Raw genomic sequence first — 14680 nt, 5'->3', positions numbered from 1 at the left:
AATAGTGTGAATAGACAACCTATTTGGTGAGAATCACAACATAAGGTATAAAATATATTCTAGCTCTTAAAGGGGCAGTAGCCAACATTGGGTGTACAATTTCCAATTACAGCATTATTTATTCTGCAGTTGTTCTGTTGCTATTTATTCTGTTAGCAATTAAATGTACACTACTGTTCAAAAGTTTGGGGTCACTTAGAAATGTCCTTGTTTTTGAAAGAAAAGCACATTTTTTGCCCATTAAAATAACATAAAATTGATCAGAAATACAGTGTAGACATTGTTAATGTTGTAAATGACTATTGTAGCTGGAAACAGCTGATTTAATGGAATATCTACATAGTCGTACAGAGAAATTTCTAAGTGACCCCAAACTTTTGAACTGTAGTGTACATGTTAATAGTATCTTCTGATTACAAATATTATGTCCCATATTTTAATTAAATGCAATCTATTAGCTTCCAAAATGTAAGTAGCTGTCTGATAACACATTCGGATTGAACGGCTTGTCCTGTACTTTGTAAAAACTAAGAGTGCATGTTGGAAAAATATCTTGGGTCCTTTCTAAACATAGCAATGTAAATGCAAAGAGGACTCGGTCTACAAAATAGGTGAAGTGAACTGGCAAAAGAGTTGAGTCCTCATTCAGAGGCAAGGGCAGTGTGAATACAAAGAGAACTGAGTTCTTTCGCTTTTTTCTTCTTTATCCCTCCTGTTCACTTTAAAGAGGACTGAGATCAGTTATTTTAAAGAGGACTATATGTGAAAACACCCGTAAGAGAGCATTATGGGGGTGTTACTGTAATCCTGACCAATATACCTTTCTCAACCACATTTTCCTTACAGGGGTAGGTTTAAAACTGTAAAATAAAGATGATGTGTTCTATTTGTTCCATCAACATTCCATGAGATATGGATTAGGTGGAGAGTGACGAAGAAAGGGATGATCATCTGAAAACGAATACTTTTACAATGTGCAGCTCAACTGTCATTCAGACAACCCCCCACGCAGTATCTCATTATGTACCGGTCACAACAGCCAGCCCATCCTGAAGTCGTATCCCATGTCACTCTGGCATCCCACCAATACGGATAAACTCTCCAGAAATCAGAGACCTTAATCAGCATCCCATCCGAGACCAGAAAACGCAATGTTTGGTGTATTACCTTAAATTAAATGACATCACATTGCTGCAATGCTGTGCTTGTCATATAGAATATGTCGCAAAGTAATGTTCTTCTTATAACATGAATTCGTCTATGGGCCACTTTGTAAAGATTTTCTCTGTTCTGCATCTGTTCAAGACATCATGGTGAGGAAATATCTATTCATTTGTAAGCCTATCAGTCGTGATCCTCATATTACGCAAGTGTTATGCTGTTGAGTAGAGACGCATTGCAAAATCTTGCCTGCTCGCTCTATGGAATGAAGCAGGATTAATTCTGCCACTACCCTGCCCGGAAAAATCGACCGCATTGTTTTTGCAGAACGAGTGGACAAAGAAGCAAGCCATGTATGAAAACTAATTGCTCGCGTGGGTAAGCATATATTGGCTATCAAGAGAAATACACGCTTTAAACTATGCGTGGGTGGTGTTCCTTAAAACGACAAGGGAAGTTAACGGCCAACATTATCAAGGAGAGCAGGATGTTTGGCAACCTTGATTTGATTATTATAAAATAAAATAAATAGCGCTTATCTATTCTAGGCTGTCATTGTAGTCGTCGACCTTCACAACCATCTCAGACTTATAGATAAGCAGAATATCAGAAACGGTGTGGCTGAATGTTAACACCAATCCCAATGCGTCTGTTCCAATCGCGTGTCCGTTCAAAAACACTAGCCTGACAACCCATTGCTTCGAAGGATCCTTAACTGCATGGCTTTCTACCATCATCATTCATAATGACAATATTGGTACATGCATATTGCACTATGTGAATATACCTCTAATGCAGCCCAACGTGTCTTATTCAAAGCGGCAAGGCTCACTTGACAGGCTACTCATTTGACAGGCTACACTTTCCTGGGACGATAGCTGGATTTTGGACTTGGTTTTTCGCTTGCATATCTTTTTCAGTCTCACTTGGATTGTATTGGGATTAAGGTGGGGTTTTAACACGATGCAGGTATCAGGGATATATCTTTCCCTGCCTCGGTCACTGGATTTTTGATAATGATGGTTTAAGAAAGGACTTCGCCTAACAATTTGTCGACCAATTTCTGAAGTCAAAGTCAACCCGTTGTTGGTTACTACCTCTCTCGTCAATTTCACTCCTCTTCGACTAAAAATGATTCAGTAAAACAATGTTTGAACAGTGGAAATAACGCCCATGTGTCTACCCATAAACATCCGCGGCGTATCCTGTTAATGACACCCGTAAAGGTCAGTCAGTCATGTGTTTTATCTTTGATCACAGCAATTGCATGCTCAATAAATGGTAAATTAGTGTTGTGCTAAACACTTTTTTCGGGCTCACACGTTGGTGGATGATTTGATATTGTGTGTGGTTTTTACAGATATCTTGATAGGTATATAATGTTCATGTGATGCTATTTTGAATAACAGAAACTACTCTGCCATTTGTCAGTATAGGCTATAGGCTATTAATGCGTTCATGCCGCATAGGCTATTCAATCTAAAGTATTGTCTGACTAATTGCATTATGATATAAATAGAGTTTGATGTCCTGGACCAGTTTTGTTAAATGATTTTGCTGATTTAAGTCACGTAGCCTGTAACCTACATCTGTATAGGTGCAAAAGCGTCCTATCAAGATGATACATACGGATGATAAATAGTAGGCTGTAGCCTACAACTAGTGCTGTGAGACAACGGGCAGCCTGGGTAAAGCAACTAAAAGAATACGGTTTTTGTATGTTGATAGATGACTCATATTAATTTTCATATGAGATGGTTGACATTGTAGCCTAGTAACACACAAAGGTTTCAATTGACCTTTCGCAGTATTGGGTTATTCACCTGGTTTGAAATGTAATCTGTGTGGTGGAGAGTCATGCAGCTTCCTATAAGGATGTATTCCTAAGGAATACTTACCCTTGTATGGATTCGTTGTAATGGACCCTAATTAGGCTATTGCTACGTGATGTGTGTAATCAAATTACCAGAGGGAACAAAGTCAGATAATAGATTGGTTCAAGGCAGGTCTGTGTCTGTAGAAGCAGCATGCATTCTGCATGCATTATCATAGGTTTGTGTTGCTTGGCTACAACCACTGAAGCTGTGTGAGCATTCAGATCAAAAGGTGCTTGAATACAGAACACATGGGCCACACATAACTACGTCAGTTGAATCGTCCATTGAAGTTGCCAATGTTGGTTGAAAGCACAGACCAGCCTGCTTGGAGCGCAAGTGGCACGGGCGTGTCTGCATCAGCACAACGTCGACTTTCTCAAGTTAGCGGCAGCACTGGAGAATGTGTATCACTGTAGAAAAGCCCAATGGCCGCTTGGGGACACTGACTGCTAAACTACAGCCGTCTATTATTCGGTTCAGTACCGACCAATCGAACGCATAAGGAACGAATGTGAATGTTCCGATTTTTATCCATGGGTTGCAAATCAGGCACGCTTTTCTCATAGACTTAACGTTACCCATAGGCGCGACGTTGAGAAGGAAGCGAAGCCCAATGTAACGGCAATTTTTCTCTCTATATATATTACATATTATTCATGATCATGAGTAGACTATAATGCTACAGTGCGGCAGCAGAGCTGACCCTGTGTATTACGGTCGCTGTCCCACTGGCCTGTGGTGCTGTACTTCATATTTCCGCATTCCGAGCTCAAAGCTGACCATGGTGCTGAATCTGGTTGTAAGTTTAAAATAGCGCCACATAGCCTTTTACCACGTAACAAAGTCGCCATAGAAAACTACAGGTTGTATTAGGTAGACTCCTGAAAGTGACATTACTATACAGGACAATATGCAAATTAGTTAGTTAGCTCACCATTTAATGTGCTCATAAGTGATGCAGTCTTAGAAATGTTTATTAAGAGTCTTTATCTATTTAGTTCAAAAGAGAACATAGGACATCAAAAAGTAAGTTATTTAAAAAATATATTTTTTTTTATTTATTTCACATTTATTTAACCAGGTAGGCCAGTTGAGAACAAGTTCTCATTTACAACTGTGACCTGGCCAAGACAAAGCAAAGCAGTGCGACAAAAACAACAACACAGAGTTATGCATAAACAAACGTTAAAAAACAATGGCAACACAATATTATCTCTAGCAGCTAGCGAAGGTATTATTCGCTGTCCAACCACTCTGATGGACCTCAGTTAGAATGTAGTCTTATGGTCAAAAAGGTAGCCATTTTTAAGGGTTATTTTCTCCTTTCTCCTTTTCAGGCATTCAATATTTATGTTGTTAGTTTCTGGATTAATAGGCTATGTCTCTGTAGGCAGTCTCCAGAGATAGGAGGTATTTGTGTCCTTGCCAATCCTAGTCTTCAGACTCAGTAGAGGGCTCAAAGAGGTCAGCATGTGGGTTTCATAGGATTATATATTTTGTTCACTCAGGCAATGTAGATGGGAGAAATAAGGTGCTCTGTCAGATGTAAACAGGGTAGTAGTGAAGGTTGTAAATCCATTAAAGAGAGGTAGAGGCAAAATATCAAAACGCTTACCATTAAATGAGGCATACATCCCCCCCATATCACTACCATTTTAATTCGTCCCACTCTCCTTTGACATACCAAGGGGAAACTGTGTACATCGATTCGCTGAGTTGCTACATCAGTAGTACAGTATGCCGCATGCATTTTACATAGAAGCTTGCAGTGCCACTCCACCACTGGTTAGTGCCGTTCACCAGGTGCAGCTACGGTATCTGCTCATCCATCTCAATCAGGAATGGGACTCCATGTTCTGACACATCAGGGGCACCACCTCTCCACAGCTGCCCAGCCTGCCCAGTGCAATGAAGCGCTGAGACGGAGAGGTGCTGTCACATGGTTTATGTGTTGCAATGGCCACACCCTGTTGGACGGATGCCTTCAAAGGTGAAGATAAGGGACACACATTCATCACACAGATAAAACAACCTAGCCATGCGTGGAGCAAAGTACTGGGTCCTTTATGGGTACGAAGACTACAACATTAGGAATAAATAGCCCCAGGTTTATAGAGTTCATGAGATCTATTCCTTTGGGTGTGCATGTTGAATATTTGAATGAGCTGTTGAAGGATTTGTTTCAGTCAGAAGCATTGACATTTGAAGCTGCAGCACCAGGTTATGTATTTTAAATACTTGCTCCGTGTCTGTACATAATAAGGGCCGGCTATAAGTGGCTTGTAAAGATATCTGAACACAGAGGTTAATGAGGTCTATTCTTAGGAGCGTTAATACGCTTGAGCCCTATTGGATTAGTGTTTTGAATAAATTAAACAACAAGTGCAACAGGCCTTCCCACTGGGCAAAGACATAAATTCAACGTCTATTCCACGTTGGTTCAACGTCATTTTATTGAAATGACTTGGAAACAACATTGAGTCAACCAGTGTGTACCCAGTGGGTTGTTGTGTATTTAGATTTGGACTATCTATGCAGCGGTTGGGGTGAGATAGGTTATCACCCCTTCTCTTGCTAGTCAGCGCATTGGACTGTGTTACAGTAGATACCCAGGGTTTTGGTGCCATGCCTTTGCCTAATGAAATCAGCCATCATGAGAGCCTCATTATCATACACATTATCATACATACTGTTGAAGTAATATGGCTATAGGTTCTTCTGTCTCACCGAAAGCCCATTCTTGTGGGAAGCTGCTATAGACCAAATGCTTGACAATGTATGTGATATCAACAGAGAAGTATATTTTCTGGGTTATTTAAATATTGACTGGCTTTCATCAACTTGCCCACTCAAGAAAAAGCTTCAAACTGTGATCAGTCAACCTATCAGGGTAGTAATAAACAGCACAGGAATGAAATCATCAATATGTATTGATCACGTTGAACTTACAATGGATAGCCCCAAGTCTTTATATGTTTTTTTTTCTTGTGCATTTTGCTATTTTGCTATTTGCCTCATGACTCCTGCATACTTTGTGACTACAACCTTTCTTTACCCAACCGTGGGACAGACTATGTTTGTTCCCACACTCGGGACTCTCACTCTCTATTGGCTACACAGACTTTTGGCCTCCAATATAGTAGCCATATCTAGGAAAACCAAAGTTCCAAAGGCTGGGCCTAATATAGTGTATAAGAGGTCATACAATACGTTTTGTAGTGATTCCTATGTTGTTGATGTAAATACTATTTGTTGGTCCGTGGTGTGTAATGAGGAGCAAACAGACGTTGCACTTGACACATTTATGAAATTGCTTATCCTAGTTACTAATAAGCATGCCCTCATTAAGAAAATAACGGTAAAAACTGTTAAATCCCCATAGATTGATGAGGAATTGAAAAATTGTATGGTTGAGAGGGATAAGGCAAAAGTCTGGCTGCATAACCGATTGGCAAACGTACTGCAAATTGATAAATCATGTGACTAAACTGAATAAAAAGAAATTACACTATGAAACAAAGGTAAATGACATAAAGCATGAGAGTAAAAAGCTTTGGAGCACCTTCAATGACATTTAGTAGAAAGAGGCAAACTCAGCTCCATCATTCATTGAATCTGATGGCTCATTTGTCACAAAACCGACTGATATTGCCAACTACTTTCATGATTTTTTTCATTGGCAAGATTAGCAAATTTAGGTATGACATGCCAGCAACAAACACTGACACTACACATCTAAGTATATCTGACCAAATTATGAAAGACAAGAATTGTAATTTCGAATTCCGTGAAGTGAGTGTGGAAGAGGAGAACAAAGGATTGTTGTCTATCAACAATTACAAGTCCCTGGGGTCTGACAACTTGGATGGAAAATTACTGAGGATAATAGCGGACTATGTTGCGACTCCTATTTGCCATATCTTCAATTTAAGCCTACTAGAAAGTGTGTGCCCTCAGGCCTGGAGGGAAACAAAAGTCATTCTGCTACCTAAGAATAGTAAAGCCCCCTTTACTGGATCAAATAGCCGACCAATCAGCCTGTTAGCAACCTTAGAAAAGTTTGGGGGGAAAATGTGTTTGACCAGATACAATGCCATTTTAAAGGAAACACATTTACAACAGACTTTCAGCATGTTTATAGGGAAGGACACTCAACAAGCACTTACACAAAGACTGATGATTGGCTGAGAGAAATTGATAATAAAAAGATTGTGCAAAATCTTTCACTAAACCCTAAACCTCAACTAAATATTGTGTTAAATAATGTGGAAATTGAGCAAGTTGAGGTGACTAAACTGCTTGGAGTAACCCTGGATTGTAAACTGTCATGGTCAAAACATATTGATACAAAAGTAGCTAAGATGGGGAGAAGTCTGTCCATAATAAGGTGCTGCTCTACCTTCTTAACAGCACTATCAAAAAGGCAGGTCCTACAGGCTCTAGTTTTGCCGCACCTGGACTACTGTTCAGTTGTGTGGTCAGGTGCCACAAAGAGGGACTTAGGAAAATTGCAATTGGCTCAGAACAGGGCAGCACGGCTGGCCCTTGGATGTACACAGAGAGGAAACATTAATAATATGCATGTCAATCTCTCCTGGCTCAAAGTGGAGGAGAGCTTGACTTCATCACGACTTGTATTTGTGAAAGCATGTTGAAAGCACCGAGAGCTGTCTGTTTAAATGACTAGCACACAGCTCAGACACATATGCATACCCCACAAGACGTGCCACCAGAGGTCTCTTCATAGTTCCCAAGTCCAGAACAGACTATGGGAGGCACACCGTACTACATAGAGCCATGACTACATGGAACTCTATTCCACATCAGGTAACTGATACAAGCAGGAGAATCAGATATAATAAACAGATAACATACACCTTATGGAACAGCGGGGACTGTGAAGCAACACAAACATAGGCACAGACAGATGCATACACACACATGATAACATATGCACTATACACACACATACACATGGATTTTGTGTTGTAGATATGTGATAGTGGAGTAGGGGCCTGTGTTGTGAAGTCTGAATGTATTGTAATGCTTTTAAAATTGTATAACTGCATTCATTTTACCGGCCCCCAGGAGGAGTAGCTGGATCCATAATAAATACAAATACTGACTACATGGATTTGATAATGATGCATGAATACACACAATATTAAGAAATATGTGAGAATAATTTCAAATGACAATAGGTAATAGTTAAACAGATCCACAAGCAGATAGGTGGGAAGGCAGCTGCTGCTTTCTAGGTTGGCAGTATAGGCAGTAGGGTGAGATTAATGTAGCCTCTCTGGGTTGCCAGTCTGTTGCATTGTGTTACAGCAGCTGCTCTGGTTGCTGCTATCATGTGTTAGTATTATGAAATCAGGGCTGATATGGGTTTTATCAGTCACTGCAGAAACGAGAGGGAAGAGACATGCCAAAACCACCAGATCTGTATTGGGAGAATGAAAGAAAATCTGGATTTGAAAATTATTATGCATAGCCTACCCACTGTAGAGCTGTACTCAATGAGGTCTGGATGTCAAACAGCTGTATAAAACAATAACATCTGTTTTGTTATGTGTAAGGTAACTTCACAGGAAGCAATATAGGCAAATTCATTCACTATTGTACTACCGCTCATAATAGGAGTAGCCACAGTAGATTCAGTACACATTTCATGAAAAAGTACCCATTGCCGGCAATTTCTGTTAGAAAAGTGTTAACATGGGCCTCCTGAGTAGAGCAGCGGTCTAAGGCACTGCATAGCAGTGCTAGAGGCGTCACTATAGACCCGGGTTCGATCCCGGGCTGTATCACAACCGGCCGTGATCGGGAGTTCAATAAGACGATGTACAATTGGCCCAGCGTCGTCCGGGTTTGGCTGGTGTGGCTTTCCTTGGCTCATCGCGCTCTAGGGACTCTTTGTGGCAGGCCAGTACCCTGCAGGCTGACCTTGGTAGTCAGTTGAACGGTGTTTCCCCCGACACAGTGGTGTGGTTGGCTTCGGGGTTAAGCGGGCGGGAGTTAAGAAGCGTGGTTTGGCGGGTCATGTTTCGGAGGACACATGACTCGACCTTCGCCTCCCGAGTGTTAGTGTTAACAAAAATGTGCATACTGTTATACTAAAGATGAGTTATGAAACATTGAAACTAGATGATGGTGCTGTTTGACTTGTTCATGTAAAATGTGGTATTCTAACTAAGCAAACAACTTTTAGAATGATCGGTCGGTTGATACATATTATACCTAAGGGCTTTCCTTTAGCCGCCCCCAAAGTTGAGCTTCAAATCTGAATAAGGGGAAATTGCTTTCAGTATCCCAAGGGGAACTGGGTGATGATCGTAGGCCTGGAGTGTGCATCTCATCCTGGGGCAGACCAGGGCCTCTCTTGGCATTAGCAGATAAACCAGGCTGGGTCCTGGGGCTGGGGAGCCAAAGGGTTGACCTGATACATGTGGCATGCAGAGCATGAGATGTAGGATGGAGCTCAAGGGCAGCAGAGAACACAGCTGGTCACCACAGTCAGCAGGGAGGGAGCACACTGTAACAGAGGAGCAAAGGACCATTGGATTGAGAGAGGCAGAAACACATGGTGTTTAAAGAGCAGAAATCACCTCTATACCTTGATGATGAAATTGAGCAGTTGATTGACTGGGAAGCGAAGATGAAGGTAGAACCAGATGTACAGTACTAGTCAAATGTTTGGATACACCTACTCATTCAAAGTTGTTTTTCTTTTTTTTACTATTTTCTACATTGTAGAATAATAGTGAAGGCATCAAAGATATGAAATAACACATATGGAATCATGTAGCAACCAAACAAGTGTAAACAAATCAAAATATATTTTATATTTGAGATTCTTCAGTTGCCACTCTTTGCCTTGATGACAGCTTTGCACACTTGACATTCTCTCAACCAGTGTCATGAGGTAGTCCCCAGGAATGCATTTCAATTAACAAGTGTGCCTTGTTAAAAGTTAATTTGTGGAATTTCTTTCCTTAATGAGTTTGAGCCAATCATTTGTGTTGTGACAAGGTATGGGTGGTATACAGAAGATAGCCCTATTTGATAAAAGACAAGAACAGCAAGAACAGCTCAAATAAGAAAAGAGAAACGACAGTCCATCATCACTTTAAGATATGAAGGTCAGTAAATCTGGAAAATGTCAAGAACATTGAAAGTTTCTTCAAGTGCAGTTGCAAAAACCATCAAGCGCTATGATGAAACTGGCTCTCATTTACCTCTGCTGCAGAGGATACATTCATTGGAGTTAACTGCACCTCAGATTGCAGCCCAAATAAATGCTTCACATAGTTCAAGTACCAGACACATCTCAACATGAACTGTTCAGAGGAGACTACGTGAATCAGGCCTTCATGGTCAAATTGCTGCAAAGAAACTACTACTAAAGGACACCAATAATAAGAAGAGACTTGCTTTGGCCAAGAAACACAAGCAATGGACATTAGACTGGTGGAAATCTGTTCTTTGGTCTGATGAGTCCAAACTTGAGATTTTTGTTTCCAACCACCGTGTCTTTGTGAGACGCAAAGTAGGTGAATGGATGATCTCTGCATGTGTGGTTCCCACCGTGAAGCATGGAGGAGGAGGTGTGATGGTGTGGGTGTGCTTGGCTGGTGACACTGTCTGTGATATATTTAGAATTTACGTCACACTTAACCAGCATAGCAACCACAGCATTCTGCAGCGATACGCCATCCCATCTGGTTTGCGTTTAGCAGGACTATAATTTGTTTTTCAACAGGACAATGACCCAAAACACACCTCCAGGCTGTGTAAGGGCTATTTGACCAAGAAGGAGAGTGATGGAGTGCTGCATCAGATGACCTGGCCTCCACAATCACCCAATCTCAACCCAATTGAGTAGGACTGCAGAGTGAAGGAAAAGCAGCCAACAAGTGCTCAGCATATGTGGGAACTCCTTCAAGACTGTTGGAAAAGCATTCCTCAGGAAGCTGGTTGAGAGAATGACATTTTTTTTAACCTTTTTTTAAGAGAGTGTGCAAAGCTGTCATCAATGTAAAGGGTGGCTATTTTGAAGAATCTCAAATCTAATATATTTAACTATTTTTTGGTTACTACATGTCTTCATTTTTATTCTACAATGTAGAACATAGTAAAAATAAAGAAAACCCCTTGAATGAGTAGGTGTGTCCAAACTTTTGACTGGTACTGTATTTCCAATGACAGGTAAGGTCAAGTTGAGCTAGGTTCATTAGAATCCTGATATCCTCATTCAGATGGAAGATGGACATATTGACCATGTCATTTTCTTTGGAGCATCTCATATTGTACCTTCTGCTACTGCTAAAGAGCATTATTATACCCAAGCTACAAATCAGCCTCCCAGCCTCTCTGTTGACTCTATGGAGCAAAGATAACAAGATTACAGGTGGCACCTGTCTCCTCCAAGAACCGCTCCTCTGCAGTGTGGCCGTTCCGCCATTGGCACAGCCTTAGACTACTGCTACGGGGCATAGATGTCACTGTCTTTATAGGGGAATTACAATGAAGAGATATGATATTGTTATCCACACATGAACTAGTATTTACTGTACTGTAGTAGTCAGCCAAGCCAACCAACCAGTCAACCTCTTAGACCATATCTGCTTTTTGAATCAAGGAAGGTGACATTGATCTGGATATACTTTCAGTAGCTGCATCAGATAATATTGATTAGGCTGATATCCCAGACTAGCACTTCTCTAAGTCTTTGCGGCTCATTCACTAAAGCAGTGGTAGGCCATTCAATTCAACTGCGGGCCGTTTTTTGGTGGTGTGCATGGTCGGGGGGCCAGAACATTATTACAATAATTTGTACACTATAAATTGACCACAACTAAGCCCAAAGGAAATAACAACACTTTTTTAAACCTCTATTTAACTGGATAGGTCAGTTAAGAACGAATTATTATTTCAATGATATTAGTATATATTTTTTTAACCAAAAACTAAAATCCCAAAACTATTTGGGGGGTCAACAAAATCACTTACGGGTCAGTTTTGGCACACAGGCTGCCTGTTGCCGACCCCTGCACTAAGGAGTTTGTAGTTACTATGGGCATTAGTGCTAGGGAGAGCAGGGCTCAAAGCTACCTAGTAAAGGCCCACTAACCTTGATGTCCATGATGCATAAATTACTGTTGTGGGAATCTTCATTTGCAAACACTCTGCATGTTTTATGCTCTCTAATATGTTTGGTCAGCTAGGACTCCTTCGGCCCTATGAGTGCTGCATTGATTGTTAGCGCCAATAGAATTTCATACTACAGTATTGCCTTGAGCACAAAGTAGTGTTGTAGTAAATTCTGTAGCAGACTTTGTAGCAGACATCTCTGCTGACCCTTCCCTGCAGTCAAACCAGAAAAAGCATGAACTATTCTGGGTCAACCAGCCCAGCAGCAACTGTCCGGGACAGCACAACCACTTAATTTCCTCTGTTTGGATCGGATGGCTGTCTGATGTTAAAACAGTAGCCGGTCCAATCTGCCTGTAGATTTCTTCAGCAGGATAGAAACGACCTGAATAATCTATGCCACTTGCCATATTTTTGCTAACCAATCGCCTCAAATGTGCCAGGTAGTTGTACTTCCTCATCTAATGCAGCTCAGCACACTGAATGTGTTCATACCCACAATAAGAGGTGTTTTTGCTGGTTGAAGGACATGTATAAAGAGATACTAATAAGCTTTTCTTTCATAGTCCCGCCATGTTCTCCATGATTATTCCTTCATTTTGAATCTTTAATGAAACAGCACATTAGAGTTTGAAAAAAAGGTTGTCAGACTGACCTTGCATCTTACTGGATAATTATAAAGATTGTTCTAAAATACTCTCTGTAGAGCAAAAAGTATACTTGTGTATTTTATGAGTTTACAAGTGCTGTTGCATTACTGCTATGGACATGCTGTCCTCTGTGGGACCACATTGAAGAATGATGCCAGTAGGCAATTAGTGGATGTGACAGTTATAGAGAGAATGTATGATGTAAGGGAATTGATAAATAGCTCAAAGGAACAGTCCTGGAGTGGAGACACTTTTAGCGATATAACTGAATATTTTCAACAGACCCAAATCCATGTAATGGGTTGTACTTAGTGTGATGTGTTGATGCCTGTATTACTTGATATGTATCTAAAATGCACTTAAGATCCTCCAGCTGATCATTTATTGCTTGTAGGAGTGTAGAACCAACAAGCTTGCTAGTTCAACACGCTTTCAGTTCCGAGATGAAGGGTCATGTTTCCAATAAGAGCTGAAGATCATTGATCAACACTAGACTCATTCAACTGTAGACTGAGCTCATATAATATTAGTTCATTTTGTTGCATGACTAACATTCCAAATATGAATATACAGCATTTTTTAGATACCTACCGTATGAGTGTCAGAAACAAAGTGACAAAACTTGAAATAAATGTGAGATCTTGGGAGAATTTCAAACCTGTAAATATGTACTCAGTGAGTGACATTCTTGTATTTGATGTATCAGTCTATAGGGAAAGAGTGAGTGGTTTTAAAAGACTATCTTCTGCGTTTACAGGGTACCAAGGGGCTCAAACACAACAGGGGGGGCTGACATTGACTTGCATGAGATGTGAATTGACAAAACAAAAGCACCAACCACCAACTCAGAAGGAATACGCGTTGGAATGCAAAACAACAGTGGCATAAGAGGCCCTGTCTGCCCACAGCAAACCTGTCTCTCAAAATGCATTGAGACATGGCAAGCTACCAGTCGTCCCTGTCAGGAGGAACTGTGTGGCTGGAATACTGACAAGTATAGGGTCAGCCATCATATTGATAAGAGTGATACAAGCATGTCCCGGAGCACACAAGCTTTGTGTTTAGATACCTGGAAATTTCTCTATAAATACTTTCCATTGTTAGAATACCAAAACCAGAGCAGTCTATATGACATTCAGAACCAACAAATAATTAAAGATGTACTTAAAAAATGTGTTTGCGAATTCAATGTTTAGCTGCCCTATGATTTATAGAGGCATATCATGCTTTTTCTCAGAATTGATGGTTCTCTTTGAGATGATTACTTTTTTGTCCAATAAATGACAAACATCCTCAGTAGAAATGCTGGGTGAATGATACATGCACTCAGTCAGTGTTGATGGGCTTTTTATTCACTCACCAGTCCAGTCATCAGACTATATTTCTTCCCCTGACTGGGAATATGGGGATAAAGGGGAATTAAGGGGATATATATGTCCCAAATGGCACCTTATTTCTATATAGTGCACTACTTTTGATTAGGGCTCTGGTCAAAAGTAGTACACTATATAGGGAATAGGGTGCCATTTGGGATGCAGAATGGTGACCAGGATTAGCAACAATTGATCTGCCAAGATGAATAAATACCTTCTCTCCACTCCACCACAATCAAACCTACTATTTATGATGAATCACAGGCTCATTTAGTTATTTTATGTTACTAAAAATCTATTTGGCATGTTTATATATTTTTTAAACAGATAATAGATGCATTCTATTTGACTGAACAAAAGGGTTCATAAATTGTCAACAAACTGTTAATGAACTAAACAACTTGCCAACAATTCACAATCAATAACAGCAGTTATTCTGTAAACGTTCTGTTTCCCCAGGGCAATA

At 40.4% G+C, this 14680-nt stretch overlaps 1 protein-coding gene across 3 annotated transcripts in view; it reads left to right on the top strand.

The window, feature by feature from the left end:
- The first annotated feature begins 1043 nt into the window (after window positions 1–1043).
- LOC129822180 (leucine-rich repeat and fibronectin type III domain-containing protein 1-like) overlaps window positions 1044–14680 on the top strand; it is a 122777-nt gene continuing 109140 nt past the window's right edge. The window contains exon 1 of one of the 3 annotated variants that reach the window (XM_055880238.1): window positions 1044–1313. The gene's annotated coding sequence lies outside the window, so the exon portion shown is untranslated. The other 2 variants (XM_055880237.1, XM_055880236.1) reach the window with 2 other exon arrangements.

Source organism: Salvelinus fontinalis, chromosome 24 (assembly GCF_029448725.1).
Source record: "Salvelinus fontinalis isolate EN_2023a chromosome 24, ASM2944872v1, whole genome shotgun sequence".
Lineage (NCBI taxonomy): Eukaryota > Metazoa > Chordata > Actinopteri > Salmoniformes > Salmonidae > Salvelinus > Salvelinus fontinalis.
The sequence above is the reverse complement of the archived record's forward strand: the minus strand, read 5'-3'. Positions and strand labels throughout refer to the sequence as shown.